The 25,918-nt window shown below is 47.3% G+C and overlaps 1 pseudogene; it reads right to left on the bottom strand.

Moving 5' to 3' along the window:
• Window positions 1–13,922: 13,922 nt before the first annotated feature.
• LOC123191895 (transmembrane protein 45A-like) lies at window positions 13,923–20,237 on the bottom strand (annotated as a pseudogene).
• Window positions 20,238–25,918: the final 5,681 nt, after the last annotated feature.

Below are 25,918 nucleotides of genomic sequence, written 5' to 3'. Positions count from 1 at the left end.
TCCCAATCTCGATTCATGCCAACCCAACAGACACTTTCAGAGATACCCGTAGTGTACCTTTATAGCCACCCAGTTACGTTGTGACGTTTGGCACACCCAAAGTACTCCTACGGTATCCGGGAGTTGCACAATCTCATGGTCTAAGGAAATGATACTTGACATTAGAAAAGCTTTAGCATACGAACTACATGATCTTGTGCTAGGCTTAGGATTGGGTCTTGTCCATCACATCATTCTCCTAATGATGTGATCCCGTTATCAACGACATCCAATGTCCATGGTCAGGAAACCGTAACCATCTATTGATTAACGAGCTAGTCAACTAGAGGCTTACTAGGGACATGGTGTTGTCTATGTATCCACACATGTATCTGAGTTTCCTATCAATACAATTCTAGCATGGATAATAAACGATTATCATGAACAAGGAAATATAATAATAATCAATTTATTATTGCCTCTAGGGCATATTTCCAACAGTCTCCCACTTGCACTAGAGTCAATAATCTAGTTCACATCGATATGTGATTAACACTCAAGGTCACATCCCCATGTGACTAACACCCAAAGAGTTTACTGGAGTCAATAATCTAGTTCACATTTACCATGTGATTAACACTCGAGGAGTTCTGGGTTTGATCATGTTATGCTTGTGAGAGAGGTTATAGTCAACGGGTCTGAACCTTTCAGATCCGTGTGTGCTTTACAAATCTCTATGTCATCTCCTAGATGCAGCTACCACGTTCTATTTGGAGCTATTCCAAATAACTGTTCTACTTGGAGCTATTCTAAATTGTTGCTCCATTATACGTATCCGGTACCTCTACTCAGAGCTATCCGGATAGGTGTTAATCTTGCATCGACGTAACCCTTTACGACGAACTCTTTTACCACCTCCATAATTGAGAAAATTCCTTAGTTCACTAGTTACTAAGGATAACTTTGACCGCTGTCCTGTGATCCATTCTTGGATCACTCTTGTACCCCTTGACTGACTCATGGTAAAGCACACAGGTGCGGTACACAACATAGCATACTGTAGAGCCTATGTCTTAAGCATAGGGGACGACCTTCGTTCCTTTCTCTCTATTCTGCCATGGTCGAGCTTTAAGTCTTAACTTCATACCTTACAACTCAGGCAAGAACTCCTTCTTTGACTGATCCATCTTGAACACCTTCAAGATCACGTCAAGGCATGTGCTCATTTGAAAGTACCATTAAGCGTTTTAATCTATCCTTATAGATCTTGATGCTCAATGTTCAAGTAGCTTAATCTAGGTTTTCCATTGAAAAATACTTTCCAAATAACCCTTTATGCTTTCCAGAAATTCTACGTCATTTCTGATCATTAATATGTCAACAACATATACTCATCAGAAATTCTATAGTGCTCCCACTCACTTCTTTGGAAATACAAGTTTCTCATAAACTTTGTATACACCCAAAATCTTTGATCATCATCAAAGCATACATTCCAACTCCGAGATGCTCACTCCAGTCCTCAGAAGGATTGCTGGAGCTTTGCATACTTATTAGCATATTTCAGGATAGACAAAACCTTTTGGTTGTATCACATACAACCTTTCCTCAAGAATCGTCGAGGAAACAATGTTTTGACATCCTATCTGCAAGATTTCATAAATAATGCAGTAATTGCTAATATAATTCCAACAGACTCTTAGCATTGCTACGAGTGAGAAAGTCTCATCGTAGTCAACTCCTTGAACTTGTCGGAAAACATCTTAACGACAAGTCGAGCTTTCTTAACGGTGACATTTACCATCATTGTCCGTCTTCCTTTTGAAATCCATATGTACCTAACAGCCTTACGACCATCAAGTAGTTCTTCCAAAGTCTACACTTTGTTTTCATACATGGATCCTCTCTCGGATTACATGGCCTTGAGCCATTTATCGGAATCCGGGCCCACCATCGCTTCTCCATAGCTCGTAGGTTCATTGTTGTCTAGCAACATGACTTCCAAGACAGGATTACTGTACCACTCTGAAGTAGTACGTATCCTTGTCACCCTACGAGGTTCGGTAGTGACTTGATCCGAAACTTCATGATCACTATCATAAGCTTCCACTTCAATTGGTGTACGTGCCACAGGAACAACTTCCTGTGCCCTGCTACACACTAGTTGAAGAGACGGTTCAATAACCTCATCAAGTCTCCACCATCCTCCCACTCAATTCTTTCGAGAGAAACTTTTCCTCGAGAAAGGACCCGATTCAAGAAACAATCCATATTGCTTTCGGATCTGAATTAGGAGGTATACCCAACTGTTTTGGGTGTCCTATGAAGATGCATTTTATCCGCTTTGGGTTCGAGCTTATCATGATGAAACCTTTTTCACACAAGCGTCGCAGCCCCAAACTTTTAAGAAACGACAACTTAGATTTCTCCAAACGGTGTCGTCTCAACGGAATTATGTGGTGCCCTATTTAAAGTGAATGTGGTTGTCTCTAATGCCTAACCCATGAACGATAGTGGTAATTCGATAAGAGACATCATGGTATGCACCATATCCAATAGGGTGCAACTATGACGTTCGGACACACCATCACACTATGGTGTTCCAGGCTGTATCAGTTGTGAAACAATTTCCACAATGTCTTAATTCTGTGCCAAACTCGTGATTCAGATATTCATCTCTATGATCATATCATAGATATTTTATCCTCTTGTCACGACGATCTTTCAACTTCACACTGAAATTACTTGAACCTTTCAATAATTCAGACTCGTGATTCATCAAGTAAATATACTCAACATCTACTCGAATCTTCTGTGAAGTAAGAACATAACGATATTCACTGCATGCCTCAGCACTCATTGGACTACACACATCAAAATGTGTTACTTCCAACAAGTTGCTATCTTGTTCCATCTTACTGAAAACGAGGCTTTTCAGTCATCTTGCCCATGTGGTATGATTTGCATGTCCCAAGTAATTCAAAATTAAGTGAGTCAAACCGGTCCATTTGCATGGAGTTTCTTCATGCATATACACCAATAGACATGGTTCGCATGTCTCAAACTTTTCAAAAACGAGTGAGCCCAAAGATCCATCAATATGGAGCTTCTTCATGCGTTTTATACCGATATGACTTACGTGGCAGTGCCACAAGTAGGTGGTACTATCATTACTATCTTTTGGCATGAACATGTGTATCACTACGATCGAGATTTAATAAACCATTCATTTTAGGTGTAAGACCATTGAAGGTATTATTCAAATAAACAGAGTAACCATTATTCTCCTTAAATGAATAATCGTATTGCGATAGACGTAATCCAATCATGTCTATGCTCAACGCAAACACCAATCTCTTTGGTAGAGGGAGCGTGCGATGCTTGATCATATCAAGCTTGGAAAAACATTCAACACATATCGTCAGCTCACCTTTAGCTAGTCTCCGTTTATTCCGTAGCTTTTATTTCGAGTTACTAACACTTAGCAACCGAACCGGTATCCAATACCCTGGTGCTACTAGGAGTACTAGTAAAGTACACATTAACATAATGTATATCCAATATACTTCTATCGACCTTGCCAGCCTTCTCATCTACCAAGTATCTAGGGTAATTCTGCTCTAGTGGTTGTTCCCCTTATTACAGAAGCACTTAGTCTCGGGTTTGGGTTTTACCTTGGGTTTCTTCACTAGAGCAGCAGCTGATTTGCCGTTTCATGAAGTATCCCTTCTTGCCCTTGCCCTTCTTGAAACTAGTGGTTTCACCAACCATCAACAATTGATGCTCCTTCTTGATTTCTACTTTCGCGGTGTCAAACATCGCGAATACCTCAAGGATCATCATATCTATCCCTGATATGTTATAGTTCATCACGAAGCTCTAACAGCTTGGTGGCAATGACTTTGGAGAACCATCACTGTCTTATCTGGAAGATCAACTCCCACTCGATTCATATGATTGTTGTACTCAGACAATCTGAGCACAAGCTCAACAATTGAGCTTTTCTCCTTAGTTTGCAGGTTAAGAAAGTCATCGGAGGTCTTATACCTCTTGACATGGGCACGAGCCTGAAATCCCAATTTCAGCCCTCAAAACATCTCATATGTTTCGCGATGTTTCAAAAACGTCTTTGGTGCCTCAACTCTAAACCGTTTAACTGAACTATCACGTAGTTATCAAAACGTGTATGTCCGATGTTCGCAACATCCGCAGACGATGTTTGGGGTTCAGCACACTGAGCGGTGCATTAAGGACATAAGCTTTCTACTGTCATAATCGCTACTATCAACTTTCAACTAATTTTTTCTCTAGGAACATATCTAAACAGTAGAACTATAGCGTGAGCTACGACATAATTTGCAAAAACCTTTTGACTATGTTCAGGATAATTAAGTTCATCTTATGAACTCCCACTCAGATAGACATCCCTCTAGTCATCTAAGTGATTACATGATCCGAGTCAAACTAGGCCGTGTCCGATCATCACGTGAGACGGACTAGTCATCATCGGTGAACATCTTCATGTTGATCGTATCTTCTATATGACTCATGTTCGACCTTTCGGTCTCCGTGTTCCGAGGCCATGTCTGTACATGCTAGGCTCGTCAAGTTAACCCTAAGTGTTTTGCATGTGTTCCGAGGCCATGTCTGTACATGCTAGGCTCGTCAACACCCGTTGTATTTGAACGTCTGAATAAAACACCCGATCATCACGTGATGTTTTGAAACAGCGAACTGTCGCAACGGTGCACAGTTAGGGGAGAACACTTCTTGAAATTGTTGTAAGGGATCATCTTATTTACTACCGTCGTTCTAAGCAAATAAGATGTATAAACATGATAAACATCACATGCAATCAAATAGTGACATGATATGGCCATCATCACTTTGCTCCTTTTGATCTCCATCTTCGGGGCTCCATGATCATCATCGTCACCGGCATGACACCATGATCTCCATCATCATGATCTCCATCATCGTGTCTTCATGAAGTTGCCTCGCCAACTATTACTTCTACTACTATGGCTAACGGTTAGCAATAAAGTAAAGTAATTACATGACATTTAAGTTGACACGCAGGTCACAAATAAATAAAGACAACTCCTATGGCTCCTGCCGGTTGTCATACTCATCGACATGCAAGTCGTGAATCCTATTACAAGAACATGATCAATCTCATACATCGCATATCATTCATCACATTCTTGTTGGCCATATCACATCACATAGCATACCCTGCAAAAACAAGTTAGACGTCCTCTAATTGTTGTTTGCATGTTTTACGTGGCTGCTATGGGTTTCTAGCAAGAACGTTTCTTACCTACGCATGAACCACAACGTGATATGCCAATTGCTATTTACCCTTCATAAGGACCCTTTTCATCGAGTCCGATCCGACTAAAGTGGGAGAGACAGACACCCGCCAGCCACCTTATGCAACTAGTGCATGTTTGTCGGTGGAACCGGTCTCACGTAAGCGTACGTGTAAGGTTGGTCCGGGCCGCTTCATCCCACGATGCCGCCGAATCAAGATAAGACTAGTAACGGCAAGCATATTGAACAATATCGACGCCCACAACTACTTTGTGTTCTACTCGTGCAAAGAATCTACGCAATAGACCTAGCTCATGATGCCACTGTTGGGGAACGTAGCAGAAATTCAAAAATTTTCCTACGAATCACCAAGATCTATCTATGGAGAGACCAGCAACGAGTAGAAAGAGAGTGCATCTACATACCCTTGTAGATCGCTAAGCGGAAGCGTTCAAGTGAACGGGGTTGATGGAGTCGTACTCGTCGTGATTCAGATCACCGATGATCCTAGTGCCGAACGGACGGCACCTCCGCGTTCAACACACGTACAGCTCAACGATGTCTCCCACGCCTTGATCCAGCAAGGAGAGAGGGAGAGGTTGAGGAAGACTCCATCCAGCAGTAGCACAACGGCGTGGTGATGATGGAGGAGCGTGGCAATCCTGCAGGGCTTCGCCAAGCACCTACGGGAGAGGAGGAGGTGTCACGGGAGGGAGGGAGGCGCCAAGGGCTCAGGTATGGATGCCCTCCCTCCCCTCCACTATATATAGGGGCAGGGGAGAAGGGGGAGGCGCAGCCTTGCCCCCTACTCCAAGAAAGGGGTGCGGCTAAGGAGGGGGGGAGGAGTCCATCCTCCCCAAGGCACCTCGGAGGTGCCTTCCCCCTTTAGGACTCTCCCCTTTTCCTTTATCTTGGCGCATGGGCCTCTTGGGGCTGGTGCCCTTGGCCCATGTAGGCCAAGGCGCACCCCCTACAGCCCATGTGGCCCCCCGGGGCAGGTGGCCCCACCCGGTGGGCCCCCGGGACCCTTCCGGTGGTCCCGGTACAATACCGATGACCCCGAAACTTGTCCCGATGGCCGAAACAGGACTTCCTATATATAAATCTTTACCTCCGGACCATTCCGGAACTCCTCGTGACGTCCGGGATCTCATCCGGGACTCCGAACAACATTCGGTAACCACATACAAACTTCCTTTATAACCCTAGCGTCATCGAACCTTAAGTGTGTAGACCCTACGGGTTCGGGAGACATGTAGTCATGACCGAGATGTTCTCCGGTCAATAACCAACAGCGGGATCTGGATACCCATGTTGGCTCCCACATGTTCCACGATGATCTCATCGGATGAACCACGATGTCAAGGACTCAATCAATCCCGTATACAATTCCCTTTGTCTAGCGGTATGGTACTTGCCCGAGATTCGATCGTCGGTATACCGATACCTTGTTCAATCTTGTTACCGGCAAGTCTCTTTACTCGTTCCGTAACACATCATCCCGTGATCAACCCCTTGGTCACATTGTGCACATTATGATGATGTCCTACCGAGTGGGCCCAGAGATACCTCTCCGTTTACACGGAGTGACAAAATCCCAATCTCGATTCATGCCAACCCAACAGACACTTTCAGAGATACCCGTAGTGTACCTTTATAGCCACCCAGTTACGTTGTGACGTTTGGCACACCCAAAGTACTCCTACGGTATCCGGGAGTTGCACAATCTCATGGTCTAAGGAAATGATACTTGACATTAGAAAAGCTTTAGCATACGAACTACATGATCTTGTGCTAGGCTTAGGATTGGGTCTTGTCCATCACATCATTCTCCTAATGATGTGATCCCGTTATCAACAACATCCAATGTCCATGGTCAGGAAACCGTAACCATCTATTGATTAACGAGCTAGTCAACTAGAGGCTTACTAGGGACATGGTGTTGTCTATGTATCCACACATGTATCTGAGTTTCATATCAATACAATTCTAGCATGGATAATAAACGATTATCATGAACAAGGAAATATAATAATAATCAATTTATTATTGCCTCTAGGGCATATTTCCAACAGCCAAGACCAGCACCGCCAGGCCTAGAGCTGCCTGGTGGACGTGCTCCCCCCGCCCAAGTCAGAATCCTTGGGCGGAGGGTTGGAAGGCCCAGCTCCGAGCACCACCCGCTCGCCACCGCGCTTGGGGAGCACCTCACGCTCGACCTTGATCTGGAAACTCTCGTGATTGAACCACACTTCCACAAACCCGTTAAGCTTCTCCGGTGCCTTGCACGCTATCTTCATCCTCACCGGCCCCAACCTGATGAGGGACAGCTCGTCCACCATAATTGGTCGACCTAGCATCCGGAACCCTTCCTTGATGCAGTCCTTGCACCTGTGCTTCTTAGGGATGTCGTGCAGCCTCACCCACGTCTCGGGCATGGCCATCGGCTGCACCTCCTCGTTTAGCATGTCCCGCACCATTGCAGTGATATCATTGATGGACAAGAACAGCTTCCCACTAGACTTAGCCATATGCAGCAGATTAGCAGACGGGAAAACCACCAAGAAATCATTATCACCTACCTGAGTCACTTGCCAATCCCAGTCCCCGGTCACCATGTGTTGCAGCTCTTTCTTGAGGATGCGGAGGTTGAGCTTCCCAGGCTCCGCGGCTAGGATAGCCGCATTCTCGATTCTAGCATCCACGGGTGTGTAGGCCTCGGCATCCTCCTCGATCTCAAGGCAGAAAAAAACCTCCCTCGAGATGGCACTGCCCATGATCTGCAAGTGCAGTTGGCGGCCTCGCGACGGGAAGTGAGCGGAAGCATGTCCCTCTTTCTTACAGAGCATGCAGAGTGGCTTGAACTTGCACTTGGATTGAAAGTGACCCAAGCGCCCACACTTGAAGCACTCGACGTCGGGGGCCTCCTCCATCGGAATGGGCCCCTCCGCCGTGCCCTTGGACGATGAGGGGAGCGCCATCGCTAGAGGCTCCGTGAGCTCCCGAGGCTTCTTGGCCAGCGGGTCACTATGGCCCCCGCCACAGTGAGGGTTTTCCATCGGCTTCCTTTCGAGCTCCCGATGCCGTTGACTGGCCTTCTTCTTCCTTTTGCGTTCTTGAAGTTGGATCCACCAAGGGGAGGAGGACGCCAATCCCCCTCGCGCCCGCCCTGGTCATGGATCCCGTCGCGCTCCTCCCGGGTTTCGCGGCCGCCCGAGCGCTCGTGCATCGACCACTTCGCCTTGTCACGCAGCTCGCGGTCCCTGCGCCGGTCCGCCTCGTGGTCCGAGATCTCCATTGGTCGCTTGTCTGCTCGCCGGTCACCCATCACCGTCGCCGCAAAAGACTTGAGAAGTGGAGGAGGGGGAGGAGAGATCTGGAGGGTGCGGGCGGAGTGAGCGAGGCGCCGCACCTCTTTGGAGGTAGCTGGAAACCCTAAATGGGGATCCAGGAAGCCCCGCCGCAGCCATATGTAGCCAGTTACGGGCCTTGGCGCATGCCGAGGCATCATGGGCCTCGCAGGCCCAGTGGGGGCCGAGACGAGAGCCGCGCTCTGTCCCACCCCATCTGGTGCAACCGTCACGGGCCTCTGGGGGCGCACATGCCCATGCCCAATAATAGCGCCCGGCCCAACCGGGTCAACCCTAGGCACCAGATGGGACAACGGTGCATCCCGAACGCGCCCCGCCGCCGCCGCAGGGGAAGGTGGAGCAGGCAGGCATGGCCAGTTCTCCCTACGCAGCTCTGCCTCGCTCGCGACCACCAGGCTCGCCGCCGTCTTGGACCTGATTTTCCTAGCCACCCCCGACGCATCTCCCGAGCTCGAGCCCGAGCGCACCACCGCTGACGGTTGCCAGATGCGAGAGGCCATGGCTCTTGAGCCACGGCCGCCCGGCACGAAACGTTGGTCGCGCCCCGCATGCAGACTGCGCGCCTCTGCCCCAAACACCACGAAATCACCGACTGGTGGTCCTTCCGGCACCATGCGCAGCAGCTGCTCCTCCTCCGCTCCCATGTCATCGTGCTCTCAGTCCTCCGCCTCCAAAGCCCAGAAGCGGTTGCGCCAAGCCCCTGCCCCCGCCACCACCGAGCCAATGCGGGCAGCCCAGAATGAGCTCACCAGGGGGACCCCGCGCCCAGAATGAGCTCACCGGGGGGACCCCACGCGGCGGCGGACCAGAGTCCACTCCGCCGGCGAGGAGTCACCCAGCGCCCGCACCACTGCGGGCTCGATCTCTGTCGTCATCCCGTACACCCACGGCTTGCTCATTTCGAAACCAGATCTAGCACACCTTCTTTTGGTCGTGTCGGTCCCGGACGAGTTGCAAGCTGCAACCAAACACCCAGCTTTGCTCCCATGAGACCTTGCTTGAATCGGCTAGTAAAATCTAGCCTAGCTAAGCAAGGCTAACTAATGTTACATATCCTCATGCTGCTTGCTTGGTTTCTTGGTTGATTATTATCCCATGTTAACAGGACCACAGTGGAAAGTGTGAATGAGGATTTTGGTGACCCGAACGGAATTGAGTTATCTCTTTAGTCTGGAAAAATTAATCGAGGTGTATTTTCAAGTTTCCATGGAAATTCCATGTGTAAATATGGGCACATGTTCTTTTTTTATGGGCAGCGGCAGGAGCTCCGCCATTTTCGTTAAAGCAAGGGGAATACTAGAGGGAAAAGAACCTGAACACACTACATGGAGATACTCACATATGGACATTTCTAACTGATCCCCTAAAAATAGTGGGTTATCGGATGGAGTAAACCTTTAGTGGGGTATAATTTTTTTGAGGGATTTAGTGGGGTATATTTACTCCACTAAGTTTTGGTCGGACATAACTGGTCCCTTATATTTAAGGGAGTAAATTCTTGTTTTTTCTAAACTTTGCAATTCTGGTATAAATTGTAATTACTCCCTCCGTTCTTAAATATTTGTCTTTTTTAGAGATTTCAACAAGTGACTACATACGGAGCAAAATGAGTGAATCTATACTCTAAAATATGTCTATATACATCCATATGTGGTAGTCCATTTGAAATCTCTAAAAAGACAAATATTTAGGAACGGAGGGACTGCATATTAACACACATATGGAAACTAAACATAAATTTGAATGTTCAGCCAAATCGCGAATATAGTTTACAAACCGAATTATTCAAATTTAAACACGCCAAATAGTTCAAATGTAGCAAATAACATGTGACAGAACAATCAGGACTCGCTAAGACGTTGCCAGTGATGCTCAACAAGATCTTGTTGGAGCTGAGCATGAATTTGACGGTTCTCGATCTTGCAATGCTTCTCAAGGAATGTCAAGATCATGTCTCTGGCTCAACCGGAGTCCCGTTGGTGATGTACCGAAAGTTCTCGGGCATATCCCTCTCGTCTCCAATGATCATGTTATGCAATATGATGCAACAAGTCAGGGTCAGCCATAGAACCTTGGAGGTCTAGTACTCGACATGGCCACGAACAATTGCAAAACACTTATGAAACACACCGAAGGCTCTCTCAACATCTTTCCTAGCAACTTCTTGACATCGGGCAAAGTGAATGTTTTGGTTACCTTTTGGACGTGAAATTGCTTTGACCAAGGTGGCCCATGGTGGATAGATGCCATCCGCAAGGTAGTAACCCATCGAGTTGTTGTGCGTGTTGACCGAGTAGTTGCAAGCAGGGGCTTCACCTTTAATAAGCCTAGAAAACAGCGGTGATCTCGACAACACGTTCAAGTCATTGTGAGAGCCAGGCAAACCAAAGAATGAATGCCATATCCAAAGATCCTTCGGTGCAACTGCCTCAAGAATGATCGTTGGATCGTTGCAGTGGCCTTTGTACTAACCCTTCCACCCTGCAGGACAATTCTTCCATGTCCAGTGCATACAGTCAAGTGATCCAAGCATCTCTGGCCATCCTCTTGCTCCACCTCAGTCATCAGCCTCTGGTTGTCTTCTTCGGTTGGTGCCCTCAAGTACTCTGGGCCAAAGACAGCGATCGCTGCTTTAGTGAACCTTGGAACAACCTCTAAGATTGTGTCTTCACGAATGCGGACATAGTCATCGGTTGCATTGGCCGAACACCCATATGCCAAGACTCGAACGGCTGCAATGCACTTCATCAGAGGGCTTGCACTTATCTCTCCAGATGCATTTTATCCGAAGCCTGAACCAATCATCAGATCTCTGAACGGCTTTTGCAATGCTCAGAAAAAGACTTGTGTGCATCCAAAAGCAACGGCGAATGTACTTCTCCGGATAGGTTGGCTTTGGGTCAAAGTAGTCTCTCATTATTTTGGCATGACCCTCCGCTCTATCAAAGCTGATGTTTATGCAGACAAATTGAGACCCACCCCTCGGCCGCCGAACAGCATCATTGAAAATCATGCCTAAAACGGTGTCAAAGTCATCACTGTCTTCTTCCTCTTCGGATGATGACGAGTCCTCCAAGGCCATCTCCCTCAAGCTCTTCATCTACAATTCAAACGACTAGGTTCAATCCAAATGACTCAGTTCACAAAGAAATGATAAAAAACTCACCTGCGCAAATCATCGAACACTTGCGATGCGGTGGTGGTGCACCGGTCGGCCGGTGTCGTTCTGACCAAACATGATGGTGGCGAGAGAGGGAATGGCCTGAAGTGGTGTGCAATCAAGGTGAGATGCGGCGGCCGACAAAAAAAGAAGAAGCAACCAAGCAATCCGACGAGTCAACAATGGAGACGGCTGTGGCGTTTCACCTTGATTTCGACGACGGCAATGGGGGACGAATGTGCTCGATAGTGGGCAGAAGGGCTGGGGGGGGGGGGGGGCAGGGGAAGCAACAAGGTAGCGGTGGCGCCGGTGGGCGGTCGTCGGGAGTCACGCCAGCGAATTTGTAGGGGCTAGGGGAGACGCGAGAGAGGCGTGACTTTTACTCAGCCGCCACGTGGTGGAGTAAATTGGGCAAGAGTAAAAACCATACTCCCTTACGGCGGGCAAGGGATTGGCTAGGTGCCGGTTAGAGAGTAAAGTAGAAATTTTACTCCTCTAACCGGTTATAAGGGATCAGTTAGAAATGCCCTAAAATTGGACCTACAACCAGCAGGTCATATGGCATCGTATGGTAGGAGTGAGTCCAGAACTACAGTATGGCTAGGCTCAGGTCCGGATTTCTTGTTGGAACTTTGTAACAGAGACCGAGATGGTCTGGTTTGAGTAACACAAATTATTCCCCCGCAAAAAAAAACTATGCTAATGTGATATAGATTCAATATTCAGAAAGTACCAATCTCATCTGTACAGATGTATGCCAGATTGGGTTTATAAAAAGCTTGATAGCAATTTGTACAGGAGCAGGGGCGGAATTGGGCCTAGGGCAACTGGAGCTATAACCCCAGGCGTGGCCCAACTAATGCCTTATACTCAGTAGTATTTTTTCTGTATTTTACACTTGTAGAAAGCCCAGCCCCAGGCGCGCAAGTGCAGCCCAGCCCCACGCTCTGGCCCAATGAGTCACGTACGACCTCCCCTGGGGTCAAAAAAGGGGAAAAGAAATCACATCTTCGTAGATTCCTTGTGCCTTCGTGGAACCTCGTCAATTGCCAGGGGCGGAACGGATCTGCGCGGCTGCGCCAGGCGGCTCAGGATGAGATCATCTCACCGGAGAGCAGCCCCCTCCCCTACTGCACTACTCCCCCTACTGCGGATTGACAATCTGTTTGATCGCCTCCGCGGGTAAATAATCTCTACTCATATCATCCGACCCCCGCCCCCTAGTTTCTGAATCAGCCAAAATCAACTAGTTGGTGATTTTTAATTGTACAGGATAACTTGAGTCAATTTGATTTTACTGTTAACAGGAAATTAAATATCCAAGATGAAGAGTGTGATGTATTTGCTATGAAACATCACACATTTTATGGTAATAATATATAATATTCTTATTTCTAAAATTTATGAAAATTTAACTTATCCTATGTCAAGTGTCTTGCTTTTGAAAACTGATTTTTATCTTTAAGCTTTAGATCTTTCTACAACTGCCGATGAGGAAACAATGGGCTCAAATGAATAAATCTTCGTAAATTTGGTACCCACTTTTGAAATGAGGTATTTTTATCGAATTGTTTACATCCTTTTGTCGATTTTTCTCTTGTGGTAATAATGATGCTGGTTTTTCCTTCGAATTGTGAATATGTGGTGTAGATCTGACACGCATTGATACTTGTGGTATACTAGTTTTAGACGTTTTGTTTAGCCGCTTAATTTTAGCCCCAGGCTTCGAGAAATGCTGGCTCCGCCTCTGTACAGGAGGCCACTTAATTACCATCTGCCATGACTTGCATATCTGCCGATACGATTGGAGAGCATGTATCACATACAGTATACACATGAAAAGAGCAGTAGCTGTATGGATGAAACACCTGAACAGTAGCTAGAACATCAGGAGAGGGAGGCACTGACTTGTAGGATGAAGCATCAGCAAAGGTGACAAAACTTTCGATCCAGCTTTTCTCACTTCGCAAAGTTTCATTTCAAACGTCGCTCACAATTGAAACAGCACTACTAACAACAACACATCACATCATAATGTTTTGCACTTGCTACTGAGTATACTGAGGCAAGAACAGAGCTACAGATATGCACTAACGCCACTAGACCACACACTCCTCGGCGCGGGCGCCACCGCCGCCGCGGCACTCCAGAGCGGCGACATGCTCGTCATGCATGGCCGCCAGGTCAGGGTGCCCGTACAATGCCGCGGCGACGGCATAGCACCCAAGCACGTAGACGAAGGCGAGGAACACAGCCCCGAACAGCTGGAAGTTAGCCAGCTGCTCGGCGCGCTCCGCTGCGGCGCGGCTGTGGCAGTCGACTTGGTGGCCGCTGGCATCTCGGTCGCACCCGGCCGGGAGCATGGGGCCGTACAGCGTGAGCGCCGTCTGGTAGAACCACAGCCCCTGCAGCGCCATGAGCATGCCGGCAGCGACGTCGACGGGGAAGCTCGCCGGCAAGAGCGCGCCAAGGACGGTGGCGAGGATGCAGAGGCCGATGAGGATGACGAGGAGGTGGTGGTAGTACCCCTCCAGCCCTGTGTGGGTGGCCGAGTGGTAGGAGAAGAGCAGGAATTCCAACGTGAACGCTGCCGCCGCCACCAGGCACAGCTCGCCGTCGGTCAGGGGCAGGTACCTGCGGTGTTCGCCAATGCAGTGAGCTTATGACATAAAGTAAAATCTACTATCTGAGATGGTCATCAAAACTGGCTGATAATGTTACTGAAATTGACAACAAATAAAACGTGTCTGAGTCTGAGATCACGATCGCAATTGCTTAAACCGGGTGTTATCTGAAGGCAAAATGTGACCTTTAACAAAAGATTATTATGCAACGAAATCAAACATTGTTACCAAATTTATGTCTCGGTTGGACTTTTGGTGCTACGAATTTCACAAAATTCTGCTACCAATTTTGAGCTATCTGAACAACGCCATTGCAATTTACACCAACTCAAGAACAGAGTTGACAGATCCACGGAGAACGGAGAAGGACGGCAACACACCTGCTGCGCTTCTGGGAGAGGAGGGCGAGCGCGCCGAAGAGGAAGAACATGAGGAGCATGCCGGCGTGCTCGAGGTAGATGAGGCTGGACTCCGGGGCGACCCCAGCGCGGCGGCCGGCGAGGACGCCGCCGCCGAGCTCCAGGTGTAGAAAATATGATGGAAGCATTCTACCCTCTCGAGAGAGGGCTGCGGGTATTTATTGATAAAGATGAGGCTTATCTCATGAGCGCATACATAACTTGGAGTACAAGAGAGAATAGATAGAGATAAGAGTTTAAACTAGATACTAGTATATCTCTAACTAACCCTATAACAGAAGTATATGCGCCGGCCCATAGGCCTACATGAGATATTTCAACACACCCCCTTAATCACAACTTGATCAAGTTGAGATTACGTCTAAAATTCTCAAAACTCCTTGTAGGCAACGCCTTGGTAAAACCATCTGCAATCTGATCTCCAGAATGAATAAACCGAACGTCCAACTCCTTGTTGGCAACATGTTCTCTGACAAAGTAAAAATCTATCTCGATATGTTTCGTTCTGGTATGAAACACTGGATTAGCAGAAAGATAAGTGGCGCCAAGATTATCACACCATAAACAAGGAGTTTGCACTTGTATCACTCCAAGTTCCTTTAGCAAAGACTGAAGCCAGATAATTTCTGTAGTGGCATTAGCCAGTGCTTTATACTCAGCTTCTGTACTAGACCTAGAGACAGTGGCCTATTTCTTTGCACACCATGATATCAAATTTGGACCAAGAAAAACTGCAAAACCACCTGTGGACCGTCTATCATCAACACTGCCAGCCCAGTCAGCATCAGTAAATGCACTGACAAGTGTGGATTGAGACTTGCTGAATAATAGTCCAACATTTACTGTATACTTCACATATCTCAAAATACGCTTAGCTGCAGTCTAGTGCAAGGTGGTAGGTGCATGCAGAAACTGACATACCTTATTTACGGCAAAAGATAAATCTGGTCTAGTAAGCGTTAAGTATTGAAGTGCATCAATCATACTTCTGTACTGAGTGCTATCTTCCGGACTTAGGATCTCTCCTTCATACAAGGACAGTTTCTCTGAACTGGATAATGGAGTTGGCGAAGGCTTGCAATCCTGCATTCCAACCCTTTTCAAGAGATCATTAGCATATTTTTCTTGAGACAAGACAATACCATCTTTGTTCCTTTTTACTTCAATGCCGAGAAAGAAGTTCAAATCTCCCAAGTCTTTCAAGGCAAACTCAGAGCCCAGGTCCTTTAGGAGTGCTATCATTGCTTCATCAGATGAGCTTGCAATGATAATATCGTCAACATATATGAGCATGCACATTGTTATTTTGGACTTGTTGAAAATAAACAATGAAATATCAGACTTGGAAGGAACAAAACCAATAGCTTGCAACTTCATACTCAAGCGATGATACCATGCTCTTGGGGCCTGTTTCAGACCATAAAGGGCCTTATCAAGTTTACACACGTGAAAGGGTGCATTCTTGTTTTCAAACCCAGGTGCTTGTTTCATGTAAACCTCCTCTTCCAGAACACCATGCAAAAACGCATTCTGCACGTCCAACTGTCGTAGGCTCCATCCCCTAGACACAGCAACAAATAAAACCAATCTGATAGTAGCAGCTTTGACAACCGAACTAAAGGTATCCTCGTAATCTATTACATACCTCTGTTTAAAACCTTTTGCCACTAGTCTGGCCTTGTATCTATCAACCATGCCATCTGCTTTCCTTTTAATTTTATAAACCCACTTACAGTCTATCAAATTCTTACCTTGACTACGTGGAACCAAGTGCAACGTCTCATTTTTCCTCAAGGCCATATATTCTTCTTCCATAGTCTTCTTCCATTTTGGATTTGTCAACGCTTCATCAACCGAACGTGGTTCCCCTGTTGTACAGGTTAAACCAAATTTCAAAATATTTTTGTAATTTACAGGCTGAATTTTTCCTGTTTGAAGTCCCGTGCTGGTGCGTGTAGCGCCCCCTGGTCCGGGCGCAGAAGATCCCACACCCGATCGTGCAGTCCTGCGTGGTGGCGATCCCGATGAGGATCCTGCATCTGGCGAACCAGAGGGAGATCCCCGACCGGACTGGACGGGCGAGGCAGCGACCGCATCGCCGTCTGACGCAGCCTCGTCTGCACGCGCGTCGGGACCCACCTCAGGCGCGTGAGTGGGGGACAGCCGTGGACCCGCAGCACGCGTAGCGGGTAGAGAGCGGCCCGCTTCAGCCCCGCATGAGCCGTTGCCGCCCGTGCGTCCCGAGGCAGAATCATGCCGCGCTGGCGGCGGCATATCTGCATGGGATCGCTCGCCTGCGGATCCCGAGGCATGCACAGGCACAGGCGAATCATCCTCGTGTCGCGTGCATTCGTCTTCTTCCGGAGCATGAAATATGGGCTGATATGCACTGTTTTCAGCGCCATTTTCTGCACGAAAAATTTCTGTACTTTCTGCACCATCAATAGGATTAGTAGCATGAGAATTATTCATGTGATCAGTAGTATTGTTGCCCCCTTGATCTAAGCCGGAAAGATGAGCAGGAAGAAGGAGAATCTCTTTTTGTAAGAGAGCGCCGGCGTTTGGATGGAGATCTCTCAACGGAAAGACTGTCTCATCAAAAACGACATCATGGGAGATATACACCCGACCGGTGGAAACATCAAGGCACTTGACGCCTTTATGTTGGGGGCTATACCCAATGAACACACACTGTTTTGACCGAAAAGAAAGCTTTCTCGAATTATATGGCCGTAGGTTTGGCCAACACGCACACCCAAAAACGCGGAGAGAAGCATAGTTTGGTGTACTGTGTAGGAGACGTTCGGTGGGTGTTTCAAAGTTGATAACTCGACTAGGTAGAATGTTTATAAGATGAGTGGCAGTGAGAAAAGCTTCATCCCAGAACTTGAGGGGCATAGATGCATTAGCAAGTAGGGACAGACCAATCTCAATGATGTGTCTGTGCTTACGTTCTGCCGAGCCGTTCTGTTGATGAGCATGAGGGCAAGAAACATGGTGAGAAATCCCTAATTTTTGGAAGAAAGGGTTCAATTTTTCGTACTCACCACCCCAGTCTGACTGAACTGAGATAATCTTACTATTGAATTTTCGTTCAACGAGTGCTTGCAAATTTTGGAAGACTTGAAACACATCAGATTTATTCTTGATAAGATAGATCCAAGTATACTTGCTATAGTCATCAATAAAGCTTACATAATATTTGTATCTGCCAACAGAAAGAGGTGCTTGCCCCCATACATTAGAAAAAATGAGTTCTAATGGTTTGGAAGAGACACTAGTTGACACGGGATAAGGAAGCTGATGACTTTTTCCTTTCTGACATGAATCACAAACTGTTTCATTGCTAGGCTCACCAACAAACGGGAGCTTATTTTTCCTACGCACACGATGAACAATAGTAAAAGAAGGATGCCCTAGACGATTATGCCACCTTGCCGAAGATAATGTGGTGACACCAAGACCTTGTTTATTGGAACTCCTAACATGCGGAATCAACGGATAGAGCCCACCAATGCATCTACCTCTATAGAGAATTCTCCTCGTTGTTTGGTCCTTAATCAAGAAGAAAAAAGGATGAAACTCAAGAAAAACATGATTGTCCAAAGCAATACGATGAACAGAGAGGAGATTTGTTCTAGCATGAGGTGAATAAAGAATATTTTTTAAGATGAATGGGTCGACTAGAGGTATGTAATACTGACTGACCAACATGATCTATTCTCATACCTGTTCCGTTTGCACCATGGATCTGATCTTGCCCGCGATACTTGTCACGGACAGTTAGCTTCTCCAGCTCTCCTGTGAGGTGGTCGGTCGCCCCACTGTCGACATACCACTTCGTATCCACCCCGTGTTGGGCAGCAGCAACAACTTTTTCTTCCAGTGCATCATCATTGAACCTGTACCAGCAATCTTTGGCACTATGGCCAAGCTTACCACATATCTGGCACTAGATGGGATCATTCCCCCTTGCATTGTTGTTGCCAGGTGCCGAGCCGCCGGGGCCTCCTGGACCTCCGAGACCACCTGGTGCACCACCTGATCGGGCGCCCTTGTTGTCGTTGTAGAAAGGACGCCCGCCGCCGCCCTGCTTTTTCTTGTTGTAGCCACCGTAGCCGCCGCCGTACCCGCCACCGTTTGGCTTCTGCTGCTGCTTGCCTCGAGGAGGCGGCGGTCCACCACGACGTGCGGCGGTGTTAGCAGAGGACTTGAATCCTCCGCCACCGGCGCCGCCCGTGAAGAGCTCCACTCGCTGATCAAAGTTGCAGATCTGCGAGTAGAGGAGGTCGACGGTGACTGGTTCGGTGCGGGCGTCCAGGGCTGAGACCACATAGTTGTAGTCGAGGTCCAGCCCCGCGACAATGAAGGAGACAAGTTCATCTTCCTCCAGTGGCTTCCCGGCTGCAGCAAGTTCATCTGCGAAGCCTCGCATCCGGGAGAAGTACGCCGCAGTAGATTGGGTACCTTTCTGAGCATTGGCGAGGGAGATGCGAAGGTTATTGATGCGTGAACGAGACTGTGAAGCAAACATGTTACCGAGGCTTGTCCAGAGTGCGTGAGCAGTCCGGATGGAGGCGACGGAGACGAGCACATCTCTTGTCAGGTTGTTCAGGATGTGCCCGAGGACCTGCTGGTCCTGCCTGATCCATGTGTCATACGCTGGGTTTTGGATCGTCTGATCCTTGCCGTCCTTGTTCTTGACGACAGCGAGCTTCTCTGGCTTGGTGATGGAGCCGTCGAGGTAGCCATAGAGCCCTGCGCCGAGGAAGTGGGGGAGGATCTGTGCCCTCCACAGGAGATAGTTCTCCCTGGTCAGCTTCTCCGGGACCTGAGAACCAAGGCCGGAACCAGCTGGGGTTGATGATGAAGACGCCATCGGGTTTTTGGTGTAGATGGGATTTGTTTCTAGGGTTCAGAACGTGGAGGAAGAGGATGCTCTGATTACCATGTAGAAAATATGATGGAAGCGTTCTACCCTCTCAAGAGAGGGCCACGGGTATTTATTGATAACGATGGGGCTTATCCCATGAGCGCATACATAACTTGGAGTACAAGAGAGAATAGATAGAGATGAGAGTTTAAACTAGATACTAGTATATCTCTAACTAACCCTATAACAGAAGTATATGTGCCGGCCCATAGGCCTACATGAGATATTTCAACACTAGGCACATGTCGAGGAACATGCCGCCGACCACCACGTAGAGCTCCAGGAGGCGGGCGCCCCGGCGAGGTCGAGGGGGCACCATGCGCGGACGCGGAACGCCGGCGGGTCGGCCGCGAAGCGCGCGACGGCCGACCAAACCCGCCACAGGCCCACCGCCAGGAACAGCGTCCCTGGCAGCACGTGGCCGGTAAACGACCCCATTTAGCCTCGGCTCGCGGCGGCGGCAAGCTGGGGCACGGCAATAGTCTAGTCCAGTCCAGTAGCTTCGTCGTCTGACAGTGTTGTGCTGCGCCTGCACCTGCACTGCACATCCATTTCCGCGACAAGTAATTTGGAAGGGAGGGGGTACATAGCAGTTGGTGAAAGACTTTAGTCCAAAAGCAAGCCAAGAAATCCATCATAACATAACAAATACAATAACCAGGTCGCGGCATGTCTTGATCAAGCGAGATGCAATGCAAGATGATAAACCTACTTAGTTAGGCTATAGCCTAATACTTGATAGCTCGACGGGGTTGTCTACTTGATTAAATCCTTACACGTCATGACTCTTGCGCTCTTGTGCCTCTCTGAAGAAAGCAACATGTGCAAATACCTCATGCTCGCGCGCTTGACTCTGCCTTCTCAACACATATAGCTTGTTCTCAAGACTGTTTCTTCTGTCCGAGAGATTATGAGCCACCACCTCAATATTCTTGGGAGCCTTTGACTTGTCCACAACACGAGTAGGAGGAAAGGCATTATGAAGCTGATCTGAGAAAGATGTCATGTACTTCCTCCGGTCCTTTTTAGTTCGCATATAAGATTTGTCTGAAGTTAAGTCTCGTAAAATTTGACCAACTTTATAGAAAAAAGTACCAACATTCACGACGTGAAATCTATACTAGTAGATGCGTCATGACTTAAAGTTCCATATTGTATAACTTTAGCATGGTAGATGTTGATATTTGATCATATAAATATGGTCAAACTTTACGAAGTTTGACTTCAGACAATTCTTATATGCAGAGTAAATAGGACCGGAGGGAGTATCTTACAACATACAAGTATCTTTTTGGCAGGCTCATACATCTCCAACGCATCTATAATTTATAAAGTATTTATGCCATGTTTATAACAATTTTATATGATTTTGGTATGATTTGCATGAAACTAACCCGGACTGACATTGTTTTCAGCAGAACTACCGTGGTGTTATTTTTTGTGCATAAATAGAAGTTCTCCAAATGCAACGAAACTTTTTGACAATTTTTTTAAACAAAAGAGGCACTAGAAACTTCGTGGGAGGACCAAAAGGTGAAGGAGGTGAGCACATGACAAGTGGGCGTGCCAGGAGGTCCAAGCGCGCCCAGGTGGGTTGTGCCCTCTCGAGGCCCATCTTCGCGTGATTCCAACGCTGAAAAGTCCTATAAATAGAGAAACCATCAGAAATAACCCTAGATTAGAAGTTACGCCGCCGCAAGCCTTTGTAGCCACGGAAAACCAATCTAGACCCCGTTCTGCCACTCCGCCGGAGAAGGAAATCATCACGGGTGGCCATCTTCATCATCCCGGCAGCCACCATGATGAGAAGGGTGTAGTCCACCCTCGGGGCTGAGGGTTTGAACCAGTAGCTATGTGTTTAATCTCTCTCTCTCTCTTTCTCTCTCTCGTGTTCCTGAGATGTCACGGTCTTGATGTATCGCGGGCTTTGTTAATATAGTTGGATCATATGGTGTTTTCCCCTCTCTATCTTGTTGTGAATTGAGTTTTCCCTTTGAGATTTCATTTTATCGAATAGAATATTTTTATGGATTTGAAAGCACTTGATGTATGTCTTGCTATGAATACCGTGGTGACAATGGTGTATCATATTGATTCACTTGATATGTGTTTTGGCACTCAACTCGTGGATTCCAGAGGTGACATTGGGGTAATCTATGCATAGGGGTTGATGCACGTTCCTGTCTTTGTTTCTCCGGTAGAAATCTTGGGGCACTGTTTGAGGTTCTTTGTGTTGGATTGAGTATTATGAATCTGAAATTGTTTGATGCATACTGTATAATCAACTCATGGATACTCGTGATGACATTGGAGTATCTAGGTGATATTAGAGTTGGTTGATGTGTATCATATGGTGTTATTTTAGTACGAACTCTTGGTTAGATCGATCGGAAAGAATAGCTTGGTGTTATTTTAGTACGAACTCTATGATAGATTGATTGGAAAAGATAGCTTTGAGGTGGTTCTATACCCTACAAACAATTTCTTCTTATGTTCTCCGCTAGATAAGAACTTCGGAGTGATTCTTCATCGCACGTTGAGGGATGGTTATATGATCCAATTATATTAGCATTGTTGAGAGATTGCACTAGCAAAAGTACGGACCCTAGGCCTCATTTTCAAGCATTGCAATACCGTTTGTGCTCCGTTTTATCAATTGCTACCTTGCTGTTTTTTATTGTTTCTATTACGAAAATCAATGTCTACTATCATTACTACACTTGTATCACCATCTCTTCGCCGAACTAATGCACCTATACAAATTACCATTGTATTTGGTGTGTTGGGGACACAAGAGACTCTTTGTTATTTGGTTGCAGGGTTGTTTGAGAGAGATCATCTTCATCCTACGCCACCCACGGATTGATAAACCTTAGCTCATCCACTTGAGAGAAAATTGCTAGTGTCCTACAAAACTTTGCTCTTGGAGGCCAAACACGAGTCTACAAGAATAAAATTGCATAGTAAACATCAAGCTCTTTTCTGGCGCCATTGCCAGGGAGGTTAGTTTATTATTTTATCACTAGTTTGGTTTGTTAAAAGAAAATTAAAAAAATGGAATTGATGTTGCATCATATTATTCATCTCTATAATGTTTTTCGTGAAAATGATGGAAAGGAAAATTGTGCCCAATTGATAGAAGATGAGTTTAATAAAATGTTTGACATAAAATCTTTGAATATTGAGCATGATTGCAATGTTGTCAGTATGAATTCTTTGAATATACATGATGCTAATGATATGCCAAGCTACAAGCTTGGGTATGCTATATTTCATGAAGAAGATGTTTTTACTCCCCCAAGTTTTTATGAGAAAATTTATTATGATGAAAGCATGCCTCCTATTTATGATGATTATATTGACGAAAGTGGGTTTGGAAGAGTGTCAACTCTAGGAACTAATGATCACCCTATTTGGAGGGTGTTGAATCTTATTGTAATAATGATGAAAGTGGATTTGGAGAGATCATGACATCATTTAATGATGAATCCGCTATTTTGGAAGAGGTTTCAATTGATTATGACAACAAAGTTGCTATTTATGATGATTATGGTGATGACATGTATGCTATAAAGAATAATGATAACCATGAAACTTGTCATCATGATTTTAATTTTCAATCCCATGATAGTTATTTTGTTGTGTTTGCTGCCACCGCTATTATGGATGAGAAGAAATTTGGCTATGTGGGAAGTAATAAAAATTATATGCTTATGCATCATGAAAAGAATTCTTTATGTGATAGTTATATTGTTGAATTAATTCATGATGCTACTGAAAATTACTATGAGAGAGGAACATATGCTTTTACATATTGCAATAATATCAAGTTTCCTTTCTATGTGTTGAAAATCTTGAAGTTTTGCTTGTTTTGCCTTCCTATACTAGTTGATTCTTGTTCCCATGAATTATTGGTTCACAAAATCTCTATGCATAGGAAGTGGGTTAGGCTGAAATGTGCTTGCCATGTGTTTCATGATGCTCTTGTTATGTTTCAATGTTTATCTTTTATGCGAGCATCATTGATATAATCATGCCTAGCTAAGAAGGCATTAAACAAAAGCGCTTGTTGGGAGGCAACCCAACACATTTATGTTTTTGTGCGTTCACATGATTAGGCTACTGTAGTAATCATGTTTTATTGCTTTTGTTTCAATAAAGTGCCAAGTAAATCCTTTGGGATAGTGTGGATGATAGTTGATTTGATCTTGTTGGAAAACAGAAACTTTTGCATCCAGTAAAATAATTTTCAAAATTCACAAAAGTGATGAAAGTGTCGGCGTCCTGGGAACGGGGGTCCCCAGACTTGCCTGCCTGCGGCCCGCGGCGTGGCGGAGCCAGCAGGTCGTACGACCCATCTTCACCAACAAGGCACCCAACACCCTCACGAGGGGCCAAGCCTCGCGAGGCGGACGACACGAGACCTCCTCTTGGGTAGCCTAGCCAGGCAGGTTCACGAGGAGCGGAGATATCAAGGCAGGGCAAACCTCACAAGGCTCTCGTGACGTGAGCCATGACGATCGACACCAGGCGTCCTTGTTTCCTCTTTGGTGCAAAGGAGGCAAGCGCAGCCGCGGAGTACCGAGGCCTCAGGCAAAGGTTGCCATTTCGGTGCAGCAAGACCAAGGCCAGAAGGACGGCAAGACGGAGGTCATCGTGGAGCCCAAGACGACGTCACCACCAGAGCCTTTCGCAGGCGGAGACCGCTTTTGTCAGGATAGCTTGTACTAGCCGTCCCCCTTCAAATTTGCCCACCGTTGTTGGCTCCCTTCCCGCTCAACATTTGGGAAGGGGACCATGGCCTATATAAGTAGATCTAGCCACCATAGTAGAGGCATCTCATCTTAGCTTGATCCAACCCGATCGAGGGCCTGCTCACAAGAACACCTCAACCTAAGGAGGCTATTCTCCCCTTGTATTGTTCATCATCATCCCAAGAGGCAATCCACCACCACCACACTGGAGTAGGGTATTACACCACAATGGTGGCCCAAACCAGTATAAACCTTGTGTCTTTTAGTGTTACGAGTTCGTTGAGTTCGACCGCGAGATCTCAGTGAGCTAGGGCGTAGATCGGTAGGAGGGAAAGACTTCGCGCGCACCCCAGTGTTCGAACCTTAAGGGTTTGCGGAACCCCACATCTGACATTTGGCGCGCCAGGTAGGGGTTCGCCGGAGCTTCTTCTCCGACAATCGACTTGCGAACGCACCGCGGCCGCGATGTCCGACGACCCAAGAGCTGACCCCGACCGCTGGGCAGCCTGGCCAGCCCGGTCAGCGCTGCCTGCCTATGAAGACCTCAACCCCGCGCTCCAAGCGGCCCGAGCGCCACCCAATCCTGCAGGGCGCGGGCGACGTGGCGGGGCGTCGGCTACCCTCACTCCACGGTAAGTACGAGTCACTGCCAGAGCAGCAAGCCACGCCGTAGCGACGGTGCCGCACTCGCAACGGGAGCAAGCAAACACGCGGGCAGCACTCACCATGGCAAGGGAGCTGCTGCGGTGTCGGCTGATGGAAAGCGGCCAGGACACGCTGCTAGAGCGCGTCACCGAGCTTCTGGACGCGGAGGCCTCGGGAGCCCCACCCTTCTGCCATCAGCTTCAACCTCAGACCGCTATGGGGATCTTCGGCGGGCCACGCCGCCATCCAGCACCGTCGAGTGCGCCAGGGGGCTTTTTCAACGCCGGCGCGGCCGGCAGCGCCGGGGGCTCTACCGCCCCCGTACTGCCCGCAACAAGCATGGGCACAAGCGTCGCCTTCCATGGCCGAAGTGGGATGCCACGCTATCACCCCCAGGACACCACGATGGGCCGAGCAACATGGAGTGTGGGGCACCACGGAGAGGTATTTGGGGTAACAACCCCGAAAGCCTACATGCCCCGCATGACGGACCAGGAGTACACACCGGAGGACGGCCCGGGCTCGTTCGTTGGAGAAGATTGAGAAGAAGGAGCGCTAGGAGCCGAAGCCTTCCAGGAGCTGCCGGGGAACCATCATGACCACGTGTGCGACAACCACTACAGGGTACCCCTAATCCCTCAGGAGCAAGCTTACGCTAACCATGAGTCGCAGGAGGAGCAGGTCACCGAGGCGGCAGGCGACCCTAGCTCGACAGCCCCC

The sequence above is a fragment of the Triticum aestivum genome, chromosome 2A (genome assembly GCF_018294505.1).
Source record: "Triticum aestivum cultivar Chinese Spring chromosome 2A, IWGSC CS RefSeq v2.1, whole genome shotgun sequence".
In the NCBI taxonomy this organism is placed as follows: Eukaryota; Viridiplantae; Streptophyta; class Magnoliopsida; order Poales; family Poaceae; genus Triticum; species Triticum aestivum.
This window is presented reverse-complemented; position numbering and strand designations above follow the sequence as displayed.